Source organism: Synchiropus splendidus, chromosome 4, assembly GCF_027744825.2.
Source record: "Synchiropus splendidus isolate RoL2022-P1 chromosome 4, RoL_Sspl_1.0, whole genome shotgun sequence".
Taxonomy (NCBI): Eukaryota; Metazoa; Chordata; class Actinopteri; order Syngnathiformes; family Callionymidae; genus Synchiropus; species Synchiropus splendidus.
This window is the reverse complement of record NC_071337.1, coordinates 4,101,856-4,126,897: the sequence shown is the minus strand read 5'-3', so window position 1 is coordinate 4,126,897 and position 25,042 is coordinate 4,101,856. Positions and strand designations below refer to the sequence as shown.

The 25,042-nt window shown below is 44.2% G+C and overlaps 1 protein-coding gene across 4 annotated transcripts in view; it reads right to left on the bottom strand.

Moving 5' to 3' along the window:
* The window catches only part of grin2da (glutamate receptor, ionotropic, N-methyl D-aspartate 2D, a), a 164,364-nt gene that overhangs the window by 133,337 nt on the left and 5,985 nt on the right, over positions 1-25,042 (bottom strand). The window contains exon 1 of one of the 4 annotated variants that reach the window (XM_053863432.1): positions 8,526-8,993. The exons of 1 other annotated variant lie outside the window; for it this stretch is intronic. The gene's annotated coding sequence lies outside the window, so the exon portion shown is untranslated. Of the gene's footprint in view, positions 1-5,541; positions 6,707-8,525; positions 8,994-25,042 lie in introns of those variants that run through there. 2 more of the 4 variants (XM_053863433.1, XM_053863434.1) reach the window with 2 other exon arrangements.

Here is a 25,042-nt window from a genome sequence, read left to right as displayed (position 1 = left end):
CGATTCCGATTCTCATGACTTAGAATCGATTATCACGATTCAATTCGATTCGATCCGATCCGATCCGATCTCGATTCAGGTTAGTATTTAAACCATTTTGTGAGCTGTTGGCATGATCACATGACAACGTATTAATACTAGTATCATATTGACATTCAACAGGAAATGAATGAAGGATTCATAGTAAATGATAATAAAGATCCAGACACAGAACGCCAGATGTGACTGCTCATGGGACTGGTGCATTATTAGAAATAGGACATTAAAAATTCACCCAAAAGATGCTGCTGTTTAATACTAATGCATTTTTATGTTATTATCAAAATGAAAAAAAGATATTCTCAGCCATTGAAAATGTAAACAGAGTGCTGGTGACTGACTTCACAGCAACCTGACGGTCATTGGTCAGTATGTAAACAGTTCTATGTGGTCTGTAGTACATACGACAAGAGGTCCCACTCCTCATCAATATAGTGAATTGTCAGATTCGTGTAAGATTGCGAAGATGTCCACGCATCACTTATAATGCCCACCCTGACTGCTGACTGAAGCTTACTTTTCACGTTTTCTTTGACTGACTGGTGCATGTTTGGGATAACAGACGTTTGCGACACACCGTAACATAGTGAGGCTCTGCTACTTTCATTAGCCGCCTGAAGCCCTCGTTTCCAACGACGGAAGACGGGCGCATATCTTTGCAAATGAAGCCCGCAATCGCTTCAGTTATTTTGACAGAGCGTGCAGAATTACCCGGTAGTGGTAAAGTTTGCTCGAGTTTCATTTGTTGTGGCCCGGTGGATGGCTTGGACAGGAGCGCTGGGTGATGTCGCGTCACGTGACTCGTGAGGTGGGTCATATTTCCGCAATACTGCAACACTTCCAGTACCTCCATTAGGTATACGTGCTAATTGCTATGCTTTTGTCGAGCGCGTTTTTGGTTTGGTCGCGTCTGAACGTTGCGAGTGTTGCCACTGTGAGGAGGCATGTTGTTTTGACTTTGGTGTCCCAGGTGCGCGCATGCGCACTTCACCCAGAGAATATGTGTTAAAACGTAAATTAATTAATCAGATCTTTGGACCTACGAATCGATTTTATGGAATTGATGTACGAATCGATTCAGAATCGGAAAATCGATTTTTTAAACACAGCACTAGATGTAGCAAGAGACGAACCAAGTAGCAGAGGACCAAGCCCTGAAGTCAGACAAGAGCCCTTGTTTGAGACCAAGACCTTGCCCCAATGCTCAACGTACTGTCAAACAACTCTTGTATCGACACCACACCATAGCTTTGTATACGATTTCAACATTAGCAACATCACTGACCTGATGAATAACCAAATTCAAATAAGCAATGAGCAACAGCAGGAGGCAGAAGAATTCAGGAACTCACTTTAAACCAGTCAAAACAAAGAAAGTTGGTTGGGTTTTCATTACTGAGAGAGGAATACGCCACCACATTCACACTACTGAGGCAATTGAGTTAAACGTTTCCCTTCCCACGGCATTTCCTGACATTCAAATAGGAGGGTTGGGAAAACCCCTGGTGGACACAGCAAACTGCTGCTGTTGAGAAGACATGCCCAAGACACTTGAACACTCCACATTTATAGGATGTTCTTTCATTCACCGCCTATTCTTCCAAATCTAGGTAATTGTTCCCTTTGAAACTCCGTAATGCACCTGGAATCATCCAATGGTGCAATCATTGCATCATGGTGCTTCAGTAGAGCCTTGCTTTAGGTACTCAGTGGAAAACGTGGGGCTAAGGTGAGAATAGGGCATGACGATCTCAGGGTCTCAGTTTGCTACGTGTTTTCTCAGCTAAATGCTACAGATCTGTCACAGTTGCTGCAGAATCGCAACTCATTACCTGAAAGACCAAATGTCCCGTACATTTACTTCCAAACCAACTGGCGCAGTAAGAATACAGTGAACACAATGGACTCGTTACAACACAATGGATAAGAAGTTTGACGAATGAGTGCGAAATGCTAGTGAGTAAAGACGACACATTAAATTACCGTTGCGGCTTTGTCTCCCCAGCAGCGTGCAGGAACAAAGACCAACCAGAAATGTGCTTTTTGGCTGCAAAATGTGCTTTTACAGTTGGTCAACTGAGTGCATCACTTATGTCCAACCAAGACAGAATTACGTTTTCTTACTTCTTTGTGTAGAAACGCTTCATTCACCCTTCTGACTCTGATGGATTCACGCACGCGCACCAGAGGTCAAAGAGGTCCTTCTATCGACCACCATCATCTGACTGGGTGTACACCATCAAAGTCACAAGGCGTTTCCCAACTTGGAGCAAAATGATATTCCATTGACATATTTCTTTACACTCTCGCAGCTACTTCTGTGTGGTTATGATTTGTTGTTTGATTGACGACACAGTCTGGGTCAATAAGAAAATGCTAATAAAGTTCATCTGGAAATCCCAGTCAGTAACTCAAACACTTCACAACGTCATGTCAGTAAGCTATAGTGAAAAAATAATCTTCTATTTTTGAGTGGAACTGACCCAGATTTGTTGACAAAACCCTTTTCAGTCACATCTAAAGATAGAAATATAAAAATAAATGCGTCTTTATTTTCCTGCTTCCTCATGACTCAACACAACAAAACCAAAAGCAGAGCATATGTTGGACAGAATTAAGTCCATCAGAGTAGATAAATAAGCCCATAGAATAACGACTTGTTTTTCCATTTGAGTATTATAAAACAAAATTTAAATAGCTGTATTTTTTCCATTTCCCATTTTGAGTTGCAAATCAACTGTCTGCTCAGGCCTTGAGCTCGTGTGGACACTTTCTATTTGGGTTCTAATGCGCTCTCTCGCTGCCCTGGTTACCAGCACCGTCCTGCTGTTTGAAGCAATGGCCAGAAGGTGGATTTTCTAAGGAAGTTCATTGTTGGAGTTAGGAGTTCCCCGTGTTTTGACTGAGCCTCTCCCCTTCTTGTTTTTGGGCAATTAATCTCAGACTTTTGGATGGAACCAGTCGTCTGTGGCAGAGATCTTTTTTCCCCCCGTGCTATGAAGATGGCTTTTTCAGGGAATCAATGATGTAATGAGACATAAATATGTTAACAAGGATATTTGAAAGTGGCCAGGACATGGAAGAGTTGCCCCTAAACTGCCACAATGGATCATCCTCACGAGGTGAAAAGCAACACATCAGACCAGGCGATTGTTCTGACATAAGAGGGATCAAACAGTAACAGGAAAGGATCAAACAAAGCAGCTGCTAATGACAGTTGAGCAAATCTGTCGTCTCCAAAGCTCTGCAGACCATTTCAGTTATTCCCCTCACACCTCCTCAACCAAAACAATCTATATTTTATTAAAACAGCAGTCATCCCTGTGATGTTCCGGAGAGTGCAGAGACTTGAATAACTGCAGACGACAGCTTTCAGGATCTGCCACAATCAGCGACAAGCAGACGTTTAATTGATTCGGGAGTGAGAGTGAATTCTAATCCGTGTTCTCTCTGACACGGCAACATTTAAACACAAAATGACGCACAAATTCATCTCCACCACTGAGGGTCATCAGTGGACTTTCCCCGCAGCCATGTCGACTGCATCCTCGATGGAAGCATGCAAGTAAAGTATACCTGTTTTTGGTGGGGAAAAAAGGCCACTTTACAGATCTACTGAGACTCCCAGTCTCACCCGCTCTGTAGCCTTCAATTTATTCTTCCACCTCCTTTCACTGTCAACAACACCCCTCCACTCGGCAGAGCTGATTTATGTTTGACGAATGGAAATCAATGGAAGCTCACAGTCTGAACAGGTCTGTCGAACTGTAGTCGGCCGAAATTGAAATGGTTTTACGGGACGAGAGCCTTTTCACATTTGAAGTGTCGTGATTTAAGTTATCAACTAGAGCAAGTCCAGAAGACTGACTGGGCCTGGACACTGTCAAACCAGACAAAATGACCTGCCTTCCTGTGTCGCCATTCCCTGATCCTTCTCTTCTGATATACATATACCGTTCCCTTCATTCCCTTCTTTGCTCTTCCACAAAATACGGGCTAAAAATACTATATTAATCACAATTAATCCAGAGCAACCCCAGGATTAATAAATAAAAAAATTGACAGCAATTTTTTTATGCCATTTGACTAAAACGTCTTGTCTCTGATGGTAATTTTGACTGTAGTTTATGACCCAGAAATTTACAACTCGGGTTGATTCATATTGAGCATTTTTCACACCGAGGCCAAAGATCGCCTGACAGATCTTAAGGTGACATCAACATTAATAACATGTCCTTCACGTTTGACATTGAGGCAATGCTGCGATAGTGAGCTACACTGGACTACATCTCAACAAACACAACAGAAAACTCAACCTACGCTGGCAGAATTTTAGGGGAAATGAAATCAGGTAAGGTGCTCGGGATGATCTTGGCCTTTGTGCCCAGGTGGCACCAAAAGTTTCCAACAGCCAAGCTGGTGAATAGGGACTGCATAAGTGAATCCAATACACTCTAGAAACAGACTGTGAAGCGGCTCATGTACATAGCAAAAGTCTGTGGCTGAAAAATTCAAGAATATTCAGCTCATATCAACTAATTATCACTTCATCTCGAAGCATGTTAACAATCCCCCTTCAGCGGTAAACATGGCCCGCTGTCTTTGAGCAGCTCCCAGGGTGCAGAGATCCAACCCTGGGTGAAAGGGAAACCGCTTTATCGAGTAATTATAACAGACTTGGCGGCAACATCACGGGTTTCTTTAACGTTCGTTAGCTTAATTGTATTTTAGGAGATATTGGAGGTGAAGGCGCTGAGGTCAAATGAAGAAAAGTCTTGTTCGCAGCATTACGTGAGATGTTCTGTCTTTTTCCTTACGATTGATGTTTAATTACGAGGATCACAGTGATGAACTTCGACCTCCAGGGAAGGCGTTGCATTCGAGTGTCGACATGTGAGTCACTGTTCTTTACTGAGTAAGAGCCAATCAGTGATGGAAGGTGGTAACTGGAGTTCATACTTGTTATTTAGACACAAGCCAAACACCAGAAGGCAAATGCCTTAGATAGTTGACTTCCTCCTGACACTGAAGTTTCCTCCCACAGCCCAAAATGTTTTTGGCATTTTTCCTCTTTGTTTGAAAACGTTTGCACACGAGAGTTCTTCTTTATATATTTTTTTTTTTTCATTTTTTTTGAAGGGAAGGTTTCTGCTCCTATGACCCTGAAAGTCTATTAAGGACCCACGAGAGAAGAACGTTTTGACCCACAGTCGCGCTAGATAGACGTAAAACCCAACTGTTAACATAGGTCTCCTGATGACTCAACCACCATATCAAACAGCAGCTTTTCTTCCCCACCTCTCACTCTCATGGCGCAGTAGGTTTCCACCCAACAGCTTGTCCGTCATTCACCTTTGCAGAATGACGGGCGAAAAAGTTGTGAAACGGACAGATTCATCATCCGTTCAGCTGTCAGATTCGCCCGCGAGGATGCCAGTCAGACTCAGGGCAGCCAATAAAGCACCTGGCGGTCCAGGAAAACACACACATATACACGCTCACCCCTTCGACTCCCCTTCACGACTCAGGAAACAGTCAGCTGATGCGAGAAGTCGAAGGGAAGGGAGTGATGAGGCAGCAGAGATGAGGTTTGAGAGAAGGTCGAGTCAGACGTCATTTGAATGAAACTGCAACAGGAGAAAATCTAGGGTACGTTTTTGCAAGGCTAGTGGTTCTACCATTGCATCTAACAAGCGTCCAATGAAAGACAAGCCATGGACCACTTGTTCAACAAGCATGAAGGAGCCAACCAACCTGGCCATGCCACCATGCACCTCGCAAATTTAAATCCAAATCACAGAATGTCCTGAGATTTCCATGTGCTACTTTGTATTATACTGGCTTTCTCCTCTCCCACCGTCTCTCCACTTCATTTCATGACAGGCTTTTCAAAGCCGAGTGTAGAACAAAACATACCAAGCTACACAATGATTTGCACACTTCATCATTCGATGACGGCCCCATCCTTTTCCTTTGCCCCCCGCTGACACCTCCTGCCTTAAAAAGCAAGCTACCAGCTTCCGACAGTACTATTCCTCAACCTCTGACACAGATAACAATTTATTCCCCAGCAAAAAACAGAAACCTGCTTCTTCTTCACATCTTCCGCATCCTTTGACCCCCATCATCTCCTCACTGGAGCACCTGGAAATCCATACAAGTGTGTTCATGCTCTGGCTGAAACCTGTTAGCAACACATTTTCTCATTTTAGAATCCAACCTTCATTCCTTGCAGCTGATTGGCCCTTTACTTGCTCTCGTGGCTACACGTGTTAGAGTTGAGTAAGATTTCTTCCAAGCACCAGACGAGGAGGTTCTCAGTGGGTATTAGTCACGCCGTCTCGTCTCGGTTGGCCAATAAAGATGGAGCGTCCTCGAACAAAGTAATGAAAGACCGACGATGGACTCATAAAGGGTTATAGTTGAGCGCGCCAATGTCACCTGAGGTAGTCCCGACAGCAATGTGAAAGACTCATGGTGTCATTAAGAAGGTATACAGCCAGAATAGGTCAATTCTTTTTGGTGATCTAAATCTAAAATGCGGGCTTTAAAGGCAGTATGGTTATCATGACAGAAGAGTGAGAGTAAATCACTACAGATACCACATCCTCACACCCACGGTACAATATGTTGACGTTGGGAAGTGGACTTTAGCATCCTATGCCGACGCCAAAGGCAGTCTTCAGCGTTGGATGTTGAAACTTAAGGCTTTAAAGGGAAGCACATTCCGTCTTGACGCCATGGGCAGCGCGTCACGTAAAAAAAAGACAGGGTTGAGGTTAGCTCAGCCATGGGATGGCACTCCCTTCGTTCTACTTGTAGCCATCAGAGGTTACTATGTTCTGAATCAGATACTAGCAAAGACTGCAAAAAGTGCCAGTTATAAATGTGGCACGTGCCTTCTGTTGTCGCAAGAGTGAGTTGTCATTGAATGTCTAAACATTAAAACGGAGTCCATCACTTCACCTAGACTGGTCATTTGTCAGTGTATTTGGCAACATTTGCTGAGGATCACAGAGTCTGTTGGCGGCGGTAGGCAGTAGCAAAAAAAAATGTTTTTTTTTTTTAAATCACACACACACACACACACACACACACACACACACACACACACACACACACACACACACACACACACACACACACACACACACACACACACACACACACACACACACACACACACACACACACACACACACACACACACACACACACACACACAGAGTTGTTTTCTTGTTCTAGTATATATTGTTTTTTGTTTTGTTGTTCGGCATTTAATTTGCTTTGAATCTGAATTACTATAATTTGGGATGTTACAAAAATGGCTTAAAAACTGTGGACAAAACAACATCTCTGTTATATTATATTATGGTTCTTTCAGACCAAGAGTCATGAACCCACTCATTCCTGTTCTGTTTGGACAACGTACAGGTGAGATGTATCTGGTGCTACAGGCTCTCTACCCTGGTCTGAACATGTGGAAGCGTGCTGGATTTGTTTCCAGTGGGTATTGACCTTCCACGGGGCAGTGAGAGACCCTGTTTGTAGTTTTAATGAGGAGGATTATTAGGCATGACGTGTGAGGAGAAGGGTTCGTTCATCAGATGATACCACGTGATCAACTTCATACAACTGCAATTCTCAGCGTTCACAAACAGAGGGGATGATTGGGTCTTAATCATATACTTGATTGATTGTCTTCGCCGAATCGATCTTTTCTTTTGCATTTGAAGCCGATTCATAGTTTCACACTTTGTGATGACTATGTTAAAAACGGTTATCGTGCAACCCGAGTATCTACCACATGCAAAACATCTGTATCATCAAAACACGATACACATCAAGCAATTGGTTTGCCAAGTAAATGTTCTGTTCCTGGCCCTGCTTCTATGGACCTCTTCATGGACAACTGTGCACCCTGTAACATACTTTCATTCATTTACAACCTATGTGCATCACTGAAAAGCTTACGGAATGAGTCGGTATCTACGGCCTGGACTCACAACGATGCCATACATGTCATCACAATGAGTTTTGTTTGAAAATCAATATCACCAATACTTTATTTGAAGTTTTATCAACCCATTAAAAAGTTTTTTAAAAAATCCTCGGCCATCAGATGAATGAATTTGTGATCAGTCCTTGTTGTTTGTGGGCCATTTATTTGTTAGTTTTATTTTTCTGTTTATTTTATTTTTATGAATATTACTATTATTATGTTTTGGACTGCACGTTTTTCAAAGCACTTTCCTAGTTGGTGGGATCCCTACTGACCATGGCAATAAATCCGATTCTGATCACCGCTACAACGGTCCATTCAATGTAAACAGTTTTGCGAGCAATGCAGCCATTTTGTAAACTTGAACATGATACAACTTGGAAAATACATACATTTCAAATTTAATTTTAAGATGAAGCTTCCATGAAAGTAAGTGATATAGGATTACATGATTGGAAAAAACTATCAACTTCTCATTACTTACCATGACTTTCTTCACATCTCCATTTGTGTCTTCAGTCTCACAGGGATTGTGTCTTCCTCTCCGTTTGTTTCTCCAGTTTTCATACAGTTGATATTATTATCCATATGAACAGAGTCGCCGACAGTTCCATTCTAACCATCTCCATTCTTGTCTAAAGGGAGTGTTTCCACCAGGACCGCAGCAGCGCAGCTCTCCAGCTCCCGCCAAGATGACGTGAGGTGACGTGGTAGTCGCTACTGCATTCCTGTCGGCCATGACACCGGCACCAGAGCCGCAAGCTTCTTACCGCCGTCAGCATTAGTGCCACTTGTAGCTTTGAGAAAGTTCGTCACCTTCGGGAGTGTTTTTCTCTTTTCTCTTCCCGCGTTTTGAGCTAAGCATTTCCGTGCTGCGCAGTGAACAAGATGCGCGTCTTGGAACAGTCCATGACGCAGACTGAAGAGGGGGGGCGGGGCAGACGGGACTCCGTATAGACATGAGTTGTTCAAAGTAAATTGGAACTCTGGTTATTTTACGAGCGACCACCTGAGATAACACAACAAATGACCGTTATATAGAGAAACAGGGGACGTTGTGGGGCAGCAAAGAGACTCAGGGCTCCAAGCTAACACCTACTCTACTCTCTAATAGTAAACTCCGCCTCCGGCTGGACGTCAATCAGCAGGTGCAACACACAAACACAACGATGTGACGATACTCGGCAGTTCGAGATCGAAACTTTAAAGTATTAAATTTGTAATCGCCATTATCCTTGAAATGCCCGCATTTCTCCACAGGTGGCACATCGCAGCCTCTCTTATTTATTTATTTATTATTTTTCTGTAAAAATGCGTGAACCATGTAAAAGAAAATGGGTCAGCAAAATATTTGTGCACTAATTTGGTGAGTTTTTTGTACAATTAAGTTACATAGTCACATTTTGCTGCAAAGTATTTACTCACTTAGTTGGTAAATATTTTGCACAATTAACTCCCATGGTCACATTTTGCTCAGTTAAAAGTCAGTTAAAAGACATCTAATCGAATGTAAACATCAGTTTTTTATTAATTTCATTTTATATTTCATGTATTCACACGTCAACCCACACATCGCCACTGGGGTCACCTGTCGTAGCTCTCAAATACCTGCCCACGTTCATCAGCACAGGTTCATCGTCCAACTCACAAGATGAGTTAAATGCCAGCGTTCTAAAAGGCAGATGATGCTTCATCTATTAGTTGCTAAATGCACTTGACGGACAACCAAAGTGAGATTCTTTGCTAATGATATAATTAGCAGGGTGAGCCCAGGAGCAAAGACATCTCAAACCGTGTCCAGACGCCATGTGACTCATCAAATACGGACCAGATGGTGGAGGTGACGAAAGGTGCTGACAGTTTGTCTTCTTTGTTTTTGTGTATGTCTGTGACCTCTGCGTGAGCCAAAGATTCCCAGCATCTGCTCTTCTCTCTCGTACATCTGTCCAACTGTAACAAACAAGATTTGGTCACCGGACATGTCCAACAGTTCTCAGGCATTCGGAGGTTCGTGCAGAGATGAGTGCCGTCACAGCAGGCGACTGGAAAATGTAGAAACAAATACTCCAGCTGTGCTCTGCAGCTGCCTGGACTCCATCCATCATCTGCCGCCTTTATTCTAATAATCCAGGCGGATGCTGAAACACCAGCCTCGCCATCTTATCTCTGTCAAGATAGCGAATGCCCGAGTCGGGATCTCCTATAAGCATGTGGAGGAAGCTAAATAAAGAGAGTGATGATGAAAATCGACGTGATTACTTTACGTTATCTTCTGCAGACGAAGTGTGGAACCACCACTGGACGTATGAAGCGGTTGAATTTAAGGTCAAAAGGTATTTTCTCCTGCAGGAAAAAGTTCCTCGGAGCTGACACGGCAGAGAAATATGGTCCCCACTGTGGGAGTAAATATCCGCTGGCTTCTATTGAAGTGAGAGGACGTGAACTGTAGCAGCAGTGTCCAGAGGATACAAGTGTCAGCGGTCAATCTTTGTGTTGCAAACCTTACAGATGTGGTATTTGCCAGCTCGCTCCAGTGCTGGGAAAGAAGGTGAGTTATAATGCCATAACAGTCTGGCCTGGCTACCAAGGGCTGAAAGTGTCACCGGCATCAACATCAACCAATAAATAGATCGAATTTGGCTTCCATATACTACCACAAAATACATTAAGATTCTGATGAGGTTCTAATAAGTAGGTCAAACGCCAGCGTTGTGACGTCACTGAACATAACAAATACCTGGAAGCAGTTTTTGAGGAAGAAGAGCAGGTTCATGTGAACCAAGGACTTCTTTTGATCGCAACCAAGTCGTTGAGGAAGCGACAACTCTGACTATTGTGAGAGGATGAAGTGTCTGAACGGATCACAGACGGCAACACTGAACAACAATGTACTGGGTCGAGTACTGACCCCTCCTCACCCATGTGTTTGACTGCTTCTCTGCTGTTTTGATAGCTTGCTATCATGCCTTGTTTACTTGGGAAAACCCTGGGTGTTAGCAGTCGCTTTCCAAACCTGTTTGAGGCAAACTTTTAAGGGCAAAATCATCCTGCAAAGCAGCCAAATGCTGATGGTTGCCACTCGTCCCTCATTCTTTAAACTGGCTTCACCTGTTCCTTATGGTTAGAACAGGCTTCCGTGCTCACTGGCACCATCAGAACATCCAGCTGTCATGCAACGCTTCGCCATTCCTCCTCTGATGCTGAAGCTGAAGAGCTTTTTGACCTGCTTGTTTCTGGTTCTGACTCACTGATTCACTTAGAACTAGATCCACATGTATTTAGCGCTGTAATTCAGCAGAACCACCTTTGCAGACGATACATGACCATTTCATGCTGCATAGTTATGCATTGTTCCAGAGGTACAGAGTTTTAATCTAATAACACCAACCAATTTATCAGAGTCCCAGGAGCAAGTCACCAAGTCACTTGGGCTTCTGAACTGAACTGAAATTGAGAGATGGTCACTTACACCTTTGTGCAATGTACAGTCACCAATGAACCTGTTTATCTTGGGACTCGAGGAGAAAACTCCAAACCCAAGAAAAAATATGAAACTCCACACAGGAAGGACCCGGCCCCATTTTGCAGTGGCACTGACAACTTCCCGCCGGGATGTTGGCAAACTCATTCCTGTCTATCAGGAAAAGAAAACTCTAGGTTCAACTACTTAAGGTGAATCAAGCTCTCATCGAATGAAAAAGTTGTTTACTGCCAGAGGAATAGTAGGATGATTTAATCTGCACCGCCGTCACCTCACAGTCGCTTATCATGGCACGGTCCTGCTGCATTATTTACGAGCCTGTCAAAAGACTCGGCGAGAGGATAAGGATAACAAAAAAGGGGCTACTCCTATACATTGGCAGAGGTAATCTTGCAAACCTCGTACACGGCGCAGTTACAGCGGTGCGGCTGATCTCGGCGATACAGGGAAAGATAGTTGTCCCATGTGCGGAAGTCTGGTGATAAAGTGAGTGAAAATTCCATTTCTCTCCGTCGGTATTGAGGCGGTGTCGCACAAAGATGGTGCTGATGAATGTCTAACAGAACAAACATCGCTGTTATCGCAGTATCTGTGCTGCTCCTTTGTTTCTGTTTACTTCCTAATTACAGACTGATGGTAACATTTTTCATCGGACTGAAAAGCAAAACAGTCCAGAATATTGTGACAGACACTGCCAAGAACAATGCACAGCATTACAGAAGATTAATCTCAAATGTGATGAGTTGTCTACGTTATATAATAATGATTAAACTGCTCTTTTATTCCAAGCAAGATTACATTTCAGTGAGAGCTGCGAAGCCCAACGGCGGTTTGTTAAAAAAAAGTCTCCTGCTCTGCCAGGTCTGCCACAACATTTGAAGATCCAGACAACGTTTATGGATATTCTTTCCCGTCTCACATTTATACAGATACTAAGTAGTTGAGATTAGCAATGCTAATTAAGTCACAGCCGAGCTAATGAGTGACGAGGGAGACGCCTTCAACCACAGTGACTATAGAGTTGTCGAGCAGCAGTATGGTTTCATGTCGAGAGGGAATTCAACAGATCCGTTGTTAGAACAGTCTCAACGCGGATCTGGAAAAAGCTTATGACGGAGTACAGAGGGAGCAAGTGTGGTACTGAATGAGGAAGTCAGGAGCATCAGAGAGGTATGTGAGGGAGGTGCAGGGTAGATATGAGGACAGTGAGACGGTGCACTGTTAGACTGATGGGCTTCATGTTGAGGGCAAGATCACATCACATGGTGAGCATGGACAGACTGACAGACAAGGTCAGAGTGGAGCTTGAGGTTGCTGATGATTTGTCGTAAGGAAAACTGGAGAAGTAGAGTGAGAAGCTCGAGAGAGCATTTGACCTCAATCATTCTGAATAACGTGATGAGGAAGATGAAGAGGAGATGCCAAATCCTGATGCCAAAGGGAGCCGTCCGTGTTGCATGTTGACGCGTGGGTGTTTCACTGCAGGGAAAATGTTGCCCTTCCCATGTAAGAAACATTTGGAAACTCTTTTCACTGAATTCTATTGTCACTTATGTGGCTGCCCCCCTTACTGACAGTGCCGTCAGCCCTGAAGTCTCCACGACTGAAACGCACCGCAGTTGCTACATTGTTCCATATCGAATGGAAGGAGTGCCATCCCATGTCTTACCTAAACCCAACCTCCCTCCATGTCTTACCTAAACCCAACCTCCCTATTTTATTTACGTGGCATGCTGCCCACAGCCTCAGTATAGGATGCAAAACTCCACTTCTCAATGTCAATATATCACGCCACACGAGTGAGAATGGGTTGGCTAAAACGGCTGAAGAGCGACAGCTACATTAGGGTCACCTCACAGGAGAGCAGTATGATGTATGGTTCAGAGGGTCACTAGAAGAGCCACACATGAAGATACTTGGGTTGTCATTGGGAGAGACGGGGTTTGGCAGGCCAGATGGTTTGGACAAGTGGAGAGACAATATGTGGACAATGTCAATGTGGAGAAAGTCAATGAAGACATTAGAGGATGATGAAGTTACTTGAAGGTGGGCTTGCAGTGGCAATGTAGATGGGAAATGCTGAAAAAAGAAGCCAAAAATGTAAATCAGATAAACATTTAACATCTCAAGCGACAATGCAAGTACAAGGAATGAGATGATGGTAGAGAAATGGGTGAAACTTTAGCCTCATTGAAGGTTAAAGGAATCGATGAGTGGAGATTGACAAACAGGCAGTGGAGGGTCGATTCACTTTGAGTTGAATTAATGTGGCGGTGGTTTAAGAGAAAGTTTAGGATACGAGTGAGAGGTCTGTTAAACAAAGCTGCGACAGTCATTGTTGTGTGTCCTTATTCACTGCTTACTGAAGGCTGCTACTATAGCTGAACTCTTTTCACAACAGGTGAACAAAGTTAATTGGTTTTGAAGAAAAGTTCAAACTGAAGCAATTAAAAAAATCAAACAACTGCCCCATTGTTTTCAGGCAACAGTGAGCATTGTCGTGCGTCTTTTCTTTCCAGACCACAGTTGTTTGGTTTCCTCAGAACAGCCGTTTGCAGCCCGGACACAAGACCTCACCGATTTCTCGGGTGATTAGAAAGTATCTGCGATGATTTAGGTCGACGTCCACTCAAGGACGGCGGCAGAAACTCACACCGCAGCTGAGGTGGTTTGCCGAACGGTGGAGGTCCTCACGTCACTGAACGAGGAAACGATTTTTATACACCTCTGCTCCTTGATTTGCTCAGTTGGATCTGCGTTTCCTTTCCAGTTGACTGATTTATCTTGAGTTTGCTTTATTTAAATTCTGGATCCTGTGTTCCGTCGTCCACTGGAGACTCAGGCTTGAGCTGCTGTCAGCACCGGAGTCACCTGTTGAAATTGAATACCTCAAGCAATCAGACCGACAAGGTCGTCCACTGGCAGTTGAAGGTCGTCCTTGTCGCTGGGATATGGAGCAAAATTTCTTCTGGGACATGAACGTCTCAATTGTCATGCAAAGCTTGTTACTCTTCCGACCATCCGTGTGCTTCAGTGCTGCCTAAATGTGATCCGTTGGTTAGTTCCTGCCATCATTATTGTTTTATTTATACATGGATCGCAGCGTGGCGCATTCCAGCGATTTTTGAACGTGCAAATGTCTCCTCAAGCCTGAGGAAAATGATTCAATCAAAAAAGACGGCACTTCACAGACGTCCGTCGTCAAAATAGGGAAATATTCAGGAGTGCAGTGAGCAACACTGAAGGACCACGAGAGGTTGGTTCACAAGCACCATAGAGGTAACAGACACAATCACTCTCACATGATTGAACTTGATGCTTTTGGTCAAATGAAAGAAAAAAACCAGCGCCTTTAAAGGCAGGTCTGGTGATGCCACTACTGTAGATACCATTGCACATCTATATCGACTGCTACAGCATTTTTAAGAATTAAAAAAAGCTAAATAATTGAATATTTTTAGACATACAAACGTAATTATTCACCTGAGGAAGCAGCATGTTGAGGTTCAGGATATTTATGGCATCAGCTCTTGTGATTGTTGGCCTTTGTCTGACTGTTTGCAAAATAACTCAAGAACAGATTTCTCTTTCAGAGAGATTCAACACAGGCTCCAATGGCTTTCATCCTTGTTTACTATGGGTGGCGGGTTTCAGAAAGCTACCGCCACCTACTGTCCAATTAAACGTTCCAATGCTAAAAAAAAAAAAAAAAAAATCCCAACATGGGTGAAGAGAGCGGAGTGAAGTGTCACGACATGTAATGCGCTGCCTCTGAGGCTGTGAGCCATCAGCTGGGTTAAGGTGCACGTAATGACCCCATCCACTGTTGCACAGCGGAAAATGCCATTAGAGGGATATTTCACACGTGCAGCCGTTATTACATCAGAACAGAGCATTTCAGAAGCTACTGAGCTCTTCAAGGTCTTTTCTCCGCCACAATGGTTTCCAGTTCGTAAATCCTTCAGTGGGAAGATGCCTCCTCACCATATTTCGAATGGATGAACAGGCCAGTGTTCGCTTGTCCCACTATCACATAAAAAAACCTCTGTAAAATCAGTTTGAGTTTGACTCCAATGTTGTCGTGGATATAGAGCGCATCAGCAAGTGGACGGAGGCAGGGGGTGTCATGGATCTGATGAGTGTGTGTGTGTGTGTACAGACATGTTTCACAACAAGCGAGGCTAAGAAAAGAGCAAAGAGGGTGGGGGTGGGATATTAAACAGCTTCAAGCCGCTGCATAAAGAAGAGATCATACAAATTTTATACATTTATTGCTTCGATCTGCTTAAAATTCAACAGCAGCCTCCTCCATTTCTTTTCGTGTGAAACCGAAAACCCACGATTCTCTCAGCAAAGCGTGGAGTTCAGCGTTCATAGATTGATGATGGATTTTAAAAAATGAATTCAAACACAAGTTTATCGTGACTCGTCATTGTCCGAGTCACTGATGGACACATGGAATTGAAACAAGCTCCACCGATTTCACCAAAACATCATGAAAATGGAGAATCTATGCTCTCAAAAATATGAACGTATGACAGTCATCAACACTGACCCGGGCTTATTGGGAGGAAACAATGGTTCTCCTCTGGCTCAGCTCGACCACCCCATTACTCCAGAACTTTTCAGACTGCAGCCAGTTTCTGACTGCAAGTGACTGTTACCTCTATTTCCGAACCTGACAATCGCTGAGTGTGAACAGGCAGTTTCATCTGTTAAAGAGAGCCCTTAACCTGTCCCAAAGAAAACTAAGGGCTTTTCACACTGCAGAGTCAGTCTGTGCCGCTCAGACTGGCATGAACACAAGCGAACCAGGTTTGAGAGAAGCCTTTTCCCGAGAAGCTCTCCGCAGGGGGTGAGACTTCAGGCAGCTGAGCTCTGTATTCTATAAAAGCAGAGACGTTACCAGTGTGACACTCAGTTTGACAACAAACATGGCTACAGAAGGGCGTTCCATTAGGGCAGAGGAGGTCCACTGCCTCAAAAACATTTGGGCCCGACAGCAGAACACAGGCACAGTTGGACCAGACTCTCCACACTGTGAGCGTTTGGCCTAGAGAGGGTTCCGGCGGACGATAATGCCGTGATAAGGTTAAAAAGCTCCAGCATCAGTAGTACCAAGTACCAAGTACCAACCCACAGCAGAGTTCTACCATGAGGCCACCTCCAAAGAAAAGATGGAAAAAAATAAAACCACTGCACTCAGGCTTTCATGGAGGGGCAACATAATTTGTTGAGGCAGAGGAGGAAACCTCAACAAAGTCACGAAACCTTTGCAACCCTAGCAATAACAAGAATTGTACCAATAGGTGGGAATTCCATTAAACACTGTGAGAGCCTGTGAGCAACGTCTGTAACCTGGTGATGGGCTGACGAGGCTTCATGAAACAGTGTCCTCAGTAGATGGGGCTCTTGGTCTAAAAATGATATGAGGTTACTTTGGAATGGTTGTTCAAATTGGAGAGTGTCACCTACTGGGCTCTGAAGGTATGCACAGTGTTTCACGAAGCCTCATCAGCCCATCACCACTGTACGTTGCAATGTTGGGCACCATTTTGCTGCACCAAACCAACACCATGATCATTCACACCAGACATGTGCAAACACGTAGTGGTGCTCAAGCACCGGCTCTTTTTCCTGCATGAGAAAAGTGCCCTTTCGTATCCCTCTAAACTCTCAAGAAATATCTGTGCATTCATGCGCATTCACACGTGGCAAGGTGGGTAAGGTATCCCAACTACGCTACAACAATGACGGGTAGCATTTGAATGGCTAGCCCAGTGGTTAGAGGACGACCCACCTGAGTCCCCGTGTCTGGGCCCTCTGCTGTTAGCCTAGCCAACACACTGCTGGGGACTGATCAGAATGCATCACCAGAACATCTTGTCTTCTCACTCGGTAACAGCCTCTCTCTTGGTCGTTGTTCTGGATATTCATTTTTTCTTAGGTCTTGCTCCGGCATCTTAGCAAGTCCATGCTTTTTAATGTTTGGATTGACCTTTTTGGACAAGTAGATGGTACTATTTATCAAAGATTTCAACCTCTACTTGCTTGTTTCATAGGTTCTGGATCACAAGCAAGTCCAAAGGGGAAGAAAACCTAAGAGGGGCTGACACATTTTTAATGAGCCAATAAAGAGAAAGATGCAGATGACAAATTCGATAAACACACAAAGTGTGACAAACAGGCGGAATAGATCTACATAAGCGAGTTTCAGCGCAGAATGAAAACCAGCTTAGTTAGGAACTTTGTAAATCTGATGATGAGTGCAGAGACAGACGAAGACAGAAGGGTTGAGAACGCGTATCACAACAGTTTCTGATACCCTGCAGTCACAAACTTCACAAACTTTTCCACCACATCTTCAAAATGATTCACCTGAAAGAACCCCGACCTGCCAAATCATACCTTTCATAGCAGAGAGGAAGCTGCCAATAAAAGGCTGCCTTAAGCGAACATAAAAAGGACGCTACGGTTCATAAATAATCCTCCCTCAATCCAGACCGACCGGATTTATTTTGAGAGACAAAAGCAGATATAGATAAAGAGTGACACACAAATTTAGACGACAGGTGAAGATAGGAGGGAGACGGGGGTCATTTCAGCGAAAGAAGGATCGGCTCGCTCAGCTGTCTAAAAGAGGAGGATAAAGAGAAGACATATAGATTTGAAAGAGAAAGGAAAATAAAGCGTAGACGCAGAAGGACAAGACCATGTCTAATAGTGACATCTGGAGGAGTTTGATGTTCATGTCACTTCACTGGCAGTGACAAGGATATGCAATGTATGCTTTTACTTTTGTCGTCTGCTCCTGAATTAAACACGGACAAAACTGAAGCCCCTAGAAACACTCACATGGTCTAAACTTGTGTCATATACGGCACTTGTTGAAGAAGTCAGGACAGAAAAAGACTAAAGTGGGGATTTTTTTGTGCCGACTTCGCTCTGCGGTCTGCTGCCAGCTTTATAGAACGCTTCAAATTAGAGCAGGTGACACGATATTACAAGAGAAATTGGCCAATTTCTGAGTGCAGAAGCAGCCGGACGATTCAGGCGGACGACTGAGTTTGTTCCTCTTCACTTCGTTAAACCAGAAACTAGAATATTTCCCGGTTTCTGTTGGTGATAGTGTTTTGGTCAGTGCCTGAAGTGGAACCAAACACAGCCCATTCACTGCCAATTGTTCCATTAAATGTCCTTTCCCTTTTCCCTGCCTGGACTCAGGATGTGAAAGTGAAGCTTCATCCTCAGACTGCGGCTTCAGTTATTCATTATACCCTGAATGCAAAGGCGTCAAATGCACTCACACAAGGGTCCGAAATGTCGAACACAGTCCAAGTTGCCAACCGAACAAAATGTTTTAACAATACAGGGTGTCCCGTCTGTGGCTGCCTCGACGACCCCAGCTCTCTGCCAAGACCACCTCCTACTGGAACAAAGAAATGATCACTTCACAACAATGGCAGCGTTAGCTTAGCGATGTCTTTAGCTGACACGACAGCCAGTGAACAACAGAAGAACAAATCTGACACATCCATTTTCACCTGTCAGTCAGTACAGTCACGAATTTGAGAATCTTCTCAAATTCGCTTCTCACTTCAGCTGATGTTTTCAAAATGTAAAAACAGAGCAAAGTCCATCACACATCACCGTTCTTCTGTATCATTCTTGTCTTTGACATCTTAAGTGCTTTCGACCCTTGTGATAAATCGTCACGGAAGATGAAGCATCAGGTCATGGAAGGTCATCACTTTCCTAGTCCCCAGCGCAGTCATGCTTGGAATTAGTTTATGAAAGTATGTTGGGTCCACATTGCCCGATACGGCGGGCCGCATTCAGCCCACATGCCTTGTGTTTGACACATAGAAACTGACCATTTATTAGAGTTCAGTTTCATTTACTGGCGATATCGGTTTGGCCAATATATTGTGCCATTTTTCAACTGTACACATGGCTATCGACCGCCATCATCGACTGCCGATATTTATCCAATTGGGGTCTTAACAGGGAAGAATACAGCCTGCTGTTCATTCGTGCCTTTGGCAAAGCGCAAGGTAGTGGTTTGTAGATTCATTTCATCAGTTCTCTCCTAATCTTTTGACTAGGCCACTGACTACATGTTGATCGTAAGAAGCGAATATATACTGTCAAATTCACATCTCCACACTGTTATTTTCTTAATACCAAAGCCAAATCTCACAGACAAATCTAATATCGGCCTAATATTGATTATCAGCTTTCCGAAGACACCACATATCAACGTCCGTATCGGCCCTGAAATAAAGCATATCGGTCGACCCCTACCATTTACTCCACTACACTGCTTTCTAAATTCTGCTCATGAGGATTAAACTACTTATTCGTTGCTTTTCTCATCCTTTGCCAAGTCCTTAACAAACCTGCATTACATCATCACTTATCAATGTATGGGCCGTACATACCGATCAGTCCCGGCTTTTGATTCCTCATCGTCTCTTTCTGAAGGTCGTCTTTGACCTTTAAGCTTAGAAACATTCTCACTTGGAACTAAAAATTAAATCTGAAAGTCCTCCTTTATTTATGAAGTCCAGTTGGGCATAAATGTGATGAAATGCAGCGCTAAGTCGGCGTGTTAGCACAAAGATAAATTATCCACCAGGTCTGTATGTGGACAAGGGCAGATGAAGGATGTTGTCTGGTTTTTAAAGTGCTACCTCGCCGCACAGTTCTACATTTCCATCCGCAATATCCTCACACAGGGAGATGCCCTCTAGCCATAGAACGGACCCAGAGCATGTGAATTATTTACCACACACACACCAGATAATCACAGCAAATCCTTTTATAATCAGGAGTCAGAACACGCTGAGAACAAACTCGCAAGGTCGGATACGTGCGGGTTTCAACAATATCGGCCCTTGGCACAGAAAAACTTGTTAAAAACAGTAGATAAAATAGATTTCATTCAGAGTATTTTGCCTGATAAACATTCAGCAACAGTTTGGGATCCATAACAAAATGCTTTAATGGGAGAACTTTCCCCAACTAAAGACAGTCACATTCATATTCTCGGGGTAGAAATTGAAATTAATAATATATCAGCTCCAGCGGAGGAAAAACTCGACTGGATTAAATTCTTGCCTAGTTTCTGTCCAAACTGGTTCAAATTAACCACTTAAATATCCTCAACAGACGTTGCAAAGGTCAGGTGAACAAAATATGGATTGAATATATTTTAATGATAAGCTTCAACGTTACATAAACATTAGTGCATCGTCTTGTTCAGGTTAACTGTGTATGCTATACGGAAAAACATTGCGTCATCCAGCCGACATTGTCCGACACGTATCCGGGATTTGCTGCGCCAGCAGTCTCAGACTTCTCTCTCTCCAGAGTATCTTCACTCAACCTCCACGAACTCACTGAGTGGGCTTCCTCCCTCATCATCTGCCCACAGGTAAGTTGATACCCCGAGGACACCAAACCAAAAAGCTGACCCAGCGATGTCAGTCTTTCTGCCCCCAAGGCAGAGTCCAGCAGTCACTGGAAACCAGCATAGTTCAGTCAAAAATATCCCTTATTTGAAAAATGAATATACAGCGCAGTGTGTACCAAGATGGGCTCGCGCAACTTCATGAAACATTGTCCTCATTTTCAGAGCTCAGTAGGTAGCGCTATCGACATAAAAATAATGTGGAGGTTCATTGAAATGGTCGTACAAATCTAAACACTCTAGAGCAAAGAGCGCCATCTACTGGGCTCTGAAAATCAGGACACTGTTTCATGAAGCCTCACAAGCCCATCACTACCAGTGGGTTGGACTGTGAGGACCCCAGTCCAGGTGGCATCCACACCAGTCCAACTTATGACCAGGACTGCACCCTGGTGAGGGTCAGTGGTTGTGGGTCCAGAACCCAGTGCATCAGAGGACACCCACAGTGCAGTTTTAAATACACGGAGTGGCTGAACTTTTGGGGGTAATGATCAGGCTCAAGATGTGGTGCAAGGTTACAGTCTTCCACTCACCGCATCTATGAACCTGACTTGTTTCCTCTTCTTCTTCATCTCCTACATTCTTGGTCCAAGAATGGACCACCACACCAGACGTGTCCAATCATCTGTCCCCCCTAACTTTGTCGCTCTGATATACTCATTTCCGACCTTTACTTTGTAGTCACTTGCGATGAGAACTTCATCTCTAACTCATCTGACTCTGACTCCTAAGTCTCTAAACCCCACATCGTGTCAGCGACTACTGCTATCCAGGGCTTCTTCTCATGCTGCCACTCTTCCATCACAGATGACTGGCTCTACTCGTTCCACCCTGCCTGCACTCTCTTCTTCACCTCTCTAAATCCCGGTCCTTGATAAACTAGCCACTAACACCAATCTGACTTGATTCAACTGGTGTTTGAAGAGTCAGTCAATCTGTCCGACGCAATGAAAATAAGTTTCTAATCTGGAGGTTTCATTTTATTAGGTTGGATGGACCTGACTAGGACAATCTCTTCACACTGGTTTATACTAGTTTGTTCTCAATTTAAATGGATTTTACTTAACACTAGCAGTCGGAATATGAATTTGCTTTTTTTTTTTTACTTTTAAATATTTATTTTTCCCAAAACACAACACAAGACAAGTGGGCACCACTTTTTTTGTTTGTTCTGTCTCTCCAGCAGATGGCACTCTGGATGATACGTCAGCTATGAATTATGATAACTTCATCTTGTCATTCATATGTTTTCTGTTAACTTTATGGGAGTGAAAATCAGAAGAATGTGGTTCAAGTATTGGAGTGTCGCCTCCTTTATCACAGAGTAAAGGTGGATCAACATTTCCACCAAGCTTTAATTGAATAAAGAGTCATTTCACGGAGCGAGTGCGGCCTTGACTTCACAGGGACAGAAGTCAACATGTATTCCAGTGACAGAAATGAAATCTATAACCTGGCTCAGCAAAGTTTCTCCTTCGCTGACTGTGGTTTCCACTTTGTCAAGAGTCGGCTGCTGCCTCACACACAGACCACTTCTTGAGTAAACGTCAACAAAAATGCAGGTGCCACTGCAGTTGTTTTCCCAGACATGGTTGGGAGAAAGCAGGTTTCAGAGCCAAGGGCCGCCTCACCGCTGCGTACTGATCACCGGTTCTTGGAATGTGTTCCTGTGTTCAGCGCACTGAAGCCATTTACATGTTTTAAATGTCAGAGCTATTCCTCACCAGCAGACAGAAATGCCAGCAGCCGCTACATGAACACGAAAGTTGACGTTGTATTCTGCTGACTTTAATGTAAATAATTAGTTCGTACGGCACCTGAATGCATCACTTGGTCGGACCAATACGCTTCACATGCTACAGATGAGTACATGTAATTTATCAAACCTGTAGAGAGAACTATTCTACTACATTTACGCTCTGAACACAAACCATGGGGTTAGACAGGAAAAAAATATTTGCTGCTGAATATTAAGTAGTGACACACACCCTGTATTTATGAAGATATGGAGGAGAGGTCCTTCCCCAGGGGAGGAGTTGGAGTGTCTCTGGATCTTGTTCACGACTGAGGGAGAGATTGAGCGTGAGTTAGACGGCGCCCTCATGCATCAATCTGCCCTCAGGAGGAAAGAGCTGAGCCAAAACGGTGGATTTGAACTCTCACTTGTCGTCAGGAACTGAGGGCAGTGAGTGAAAGAACTAGATCATGGGTGGCAAAATGACAAGAGTCTGTCAATAAATTCAATTTTTTTCATCTCAATTAATCCCACTAAAGCTGAGTTAACTTGTGATTTGTGGACAATGAATCACACATTTTGCTTCTGTTCGGAATTTAACTGAAAGGAAGCTGTTCTCAACACCAGAGTGGCCATGAACGTTTCCAATGCTCTGCTGTTAGCGTGTTGCTGAGCCTCTTCAGAGCCTCTGAGGTTTTTCTCAAGAATGTTCTGGACAGTGTCTGTCAAATGTTTGTATGAGGAAAGCGTTATTGGACACTCAGCTTCCTTCAAGGTATATTCTGACATGTTGTTGGCCACGGACGCCTCAGATGTCCCCCAGCAGAGCTGTGGGATCTGCATCTCCCTTCAGTGGTGGCCACAGTGGATCATCCTCCACCCTCTCACCCTGTCCTCTGCTTCCTCTTCTCTCAAACCTCCAAACCTCATGTCCTCCTTCACCACCTCCATCAATCTCCTCTGTGGCCTTCCTCTCCACCTTCTGCCTGGCAGTTCCAACCTCAACATCTCCATCTACCAATGTACTGGCTCTCTCTCCTCTGTACATGTCCAAACCATCTCCATCCAGCCTCTCTGACTTGGTCTCCTAAGCTGTAGGATTCTTCTGAGGTGAGAAAACTCTCAGACACTCCACTTCTGCATCAACCCCGGAGTTAAAAACCACCATTGTATTTTAAATTCTTCATTTGAGGAACGCTTCTCTGCCATCATAAAAGATTCCCATAGAAGAAACCGGCGGACCCACGAACTCCCTCCAGCATACAGGGCTCTTCTCACCCATGTGATGTTTCCAGAGGGTTCCACAGTAAGATTCCATGTGGCGGAGGAGGGAAGGAGTTCAGCGATGGTCAGGATTTGGAATCCACACAGAGATCACAGGAGGATAAAGCATCAATAGATGCTCCCCCTCACACTTGCCTTTATCCTCGTCTTAAAACGCTACATCAGGTGAGGTCAGAGGTGAATGAACACGCCTCCCCTTCCAGCTGCATCGAGTCCACATTAATCCACTGACGCAGATTTACAGTGACACTTTGACCCGACCCGTTCACCCGTTCACTTCCACTCCGGGATGCTCAGCTAAATGTCCTTTTGTTTTTTTTCGTTTTTTTTCGTTTTTTTTCACCTGTCGTCTGCTGAACTTCTTGTCTCCTGTTACTACTGCCTGCTCTCCAGTTCTGTTCTGACACCGTGTCAAGCAAGACTGGCCCCCGCAGCCTCTCCCTCCCCCACCCCTCTCACTCCAGCAGGAAAAAAAAATGTGCCTGTGCCGGAGCTGGATCTGAGTCAGGAGAACCAGTGATTAGGAAGTTAACGTCTCACTTTCAAGTCTCTCGCTTTAATAGATACGAGTTATTAATGGAACATCAAGAGAAGAGAAGATAGATTCCTAATATTATTATTACTTAGACAAAGCAGCAGATTAAAGTGGTTGCATCGATTTCCCTTCTCCTTCCAGATTCCTCGCCTCCATTCCCTGGTCCCCATCTGTCTTCTCTCGTCTTCCACTCCTTATTCTCACGCTTCAAAACCCCAAATGTTTGCTTTCCAGCCCCTGAGACATTCCCGCGTTCCCCCCGTAGAGCATCGCTGTTTTCTGTTCCTCGACATATCTCACTCCTGATCCGGCGCCTCAGATCCTCACTCATCCCGGCAGCAGATTTGCCAATAGCAAAGAGAGACAGTGAGGATGAGGAGGCAGGACCCCAGGCAAGAAGGAGGAGGGCAGGGAGGGAAGGGGGGGAGGAGGGACTACATGTTGGAGCGTGATGAAACACCTCGACATGAACATGGGTTCATTCATCTTCTCAG